Genomic DNA, 2,724 nt, shown 5'->3' with positions numbered 1-2,724 from the left:
TACAGAGCAGCCTCTTAAGACAATTTTCGAGTCCAGCCTTTAAAAGACCGGACATGATTAAACGCGCCCGGAGCAACATACATCAAGACCACCTGGCACGTTCCGAGCATGCGTAGCAATGCGGCCCCACCCCCAGCCCTTGGATGATTGCAAGACAAGCTCCCCGCGTACATCATTACGCTCTGGAGATACCTTGGGCATAGGGGGAGGGGCACGACCACGACAGGCCCAAAGTGCGGCTTAACCACACCAGGGGCTCCTAAGTGTGTCGCCTTTTTTTCCTTTTTTTATTTTATCTCATCTATAGGACTCCGTTTACAAGAGGTCCTGTCCGGCAGTAGATCGGCCGAACTCATGATGCAACAGCCAGGGAGGAACAAGGGCTACGACGAACACTCAGGTGGACTCCATTATGAGCATTAAATTTGTTTATTACAACATTCCGCAGCCCACCCCTGGAGGGGGACATGTTTAAAACAGTCCACTCCCTTGCTTACCGCACTATTTGTATCGTTCTGCACTCATGGCAGAATTCCCTGAATAAACAATGCATCATTTTTTCGCTTATAATTGCATTCCTTTGTTTATATATATGTTCATTTACGACATCTTGCATCCGTACAATTTGGTACGACCGAATACACCAGGGGCTTACGTTCCCCGCATTATGGTGTGATAAGTCCGAACACTTTCACAAGTGCAGCACCCCGAACTTATAGCATTATATGAATCGGCTCCGAATCATGTCTTGGGTCAATAGTTGGGTTTGCCCGGCTCCCATGTTTTGGTACCTTACGTTCCGTTCTGTCGGCTAAGGTAGCACTGGGAGAACCACTGCGATTGTGCCCCGGTTGAGCTGGGCGAGCGCCTCAGTGGAGAAAGCTAAAACTGACTGTCATGATAAGGCGAGAGACTGGTCGCTGTTCGAGAGGTCTTTTCGAGTCCTTAAAGACTTATGCCGCTTCGAGCGAAGAACCGGATAATGTCCGGCCAAAGCGTGGATAGCGCCCCGAACTCGGTCTTCCGAATACTAGGGGCTTCGCCGAAATTTAAAATTATAGAATTCTATGGCTAAGTGAGAGTGTTCAAGCATTATAAGTCCGGTTGCCTTGTTCGTTGTGTTGAGCGCCTCCCTAGATGGACCCAAAAATGGGAACAAGAGTGCTCAAGTTTATCCCGAACACCCCAGCACTCGTGGCATGGGGGCTGAAGCCGACGACTTGCCATCTCTCAGATTTAATAAACGGCCGCATAGAAGGTAATATTTTAAATCAATAAGCGTTGCTTAGCGCATATGAACAATGTTTTCAGCGCACAGGATAACACATGGCGAGTTTACTCAATAATTACATCTCTGGGGCACTCATCCGCAATCTTGCGGGCACCCTTCAGGACAGTCCTATAGTACATCTCGGGCGTACGATACTCTTTGCCCGCCGGCGGCGCGTCCGTCAGGAGCCTCTCTGCATCCAGCCTGCCCCAGTGCACCTTTGCGCGGGCAAGGGCCCGACAGGCACCTTCAATACAGGCGGAGCGCTTGATGACCTCCACCCAGGGGCACGCATCCACCAGCCGCCGCACGAGGCCGAAGTAACTCCCAGGCATGGCGTCTCCAGGCCATAGCCGGACTATGAGGCCCTTCATGGCCTGCTCGGCTACCTTGTGGAGCTCGACCAGCTGCTTCAGCTGGTCGCTAGGGGCCACCGGATGTCCTGCCTCAGCGTACTGAGACCAGAAGACCTTCTCCGTTGAGCTCCCCTCCTCAGCCCGGTAGAATGCGGCGGCATCGGACACGCTGCGAGGCAGATCTGCAAACGCCCCTGGAGAGCTCCGAATTCGGGTAAGTAACAGGTAATTTACATTCACATGCTTGCTTTGTATGAAAAATGCCTTACCCGCCGCTATCTTCTTCGTCGCCTCAATCTCCTGGAGGGCCTTATGGGCCTCGGCCTTAGCGGCTTTGGCACTTTCAAGAGCCGAGGCAAGCTTGGACTCTCGAGTCTTTGAGTCACGCTCCAGACTCTCATGCTTTTCCATGAGAGCCTGGAGCTCTTGCCGCACCTCCACCACCCGCGCCTCCTCCCTCTCTCGCTCCGCTCGTTCCGCGGCCGCATTGCGTTCGGCCGCGGACACGGCCTCCTTTAGGGTCGCCACCTCGTTCGTGGCCCCTGCAGTACCCACGTTATTCTTGTTATTTTTATTGCAACCTAAATCCTTTTCTGTAAGGTACAAATTTCAAAGTGGTGTTACTCACCTTCTTTGTCCTCGAGCTGCTTCTTGGCACAGCCGAGCTCTTGCTCGGACCGCTCGAGGTCCTGCTTCAAAGCACCGACCTCCGTAGTCAGTGTGGCAGAGGTCAGCAGCGCAGCCTGCAATCCCATATTGACATAATTTTTAGCACTCCTGTGTATATCTTTTTTAGATCCTCAACACCGAACCGAGCATCAGGGGCTACTGTCTATGCGGTATTACATTACATATTTTTAACTTCTTACCTCAAAGCCTGTTAGAAGGCTACTACAGGCTTCGGTCAGCCTACTCTTGGCGAGCTGAACCTTCTGAATCACCGCACTCATGATAGTGCGGTGTTCTTCCTCGATGGAAGCGCCTTTGAGCGCCTCCAACAAGTTGTCCGGCGCCTCCGGTTGGACGGAGGCCGCCGGCGTCACGGTCTTGCCCTTCTTGCGAATGGGCCGCCTGCCGGACTCCGGAACCACTGCGGGT

Source organism: Triticum dicoccoides, chromosome 5B (assembly GCF_002162155.2).
Source record: "Triticum dicoccoides isolate Atlit2015 ecotype Zavitan chromosome 5B, WEW_v2.0, whole genome shotgun sequence".
Taxonomy (NCBI): domain Eukaryota; kingdom Viridiplantae; phylum Streptophyta; class Magnoliopsida; order Poales; family Poaceae; genus Triticum; species Triticum dicoccoides.
Note: the sequence above shows the minus strand (reverse complement) of the source record.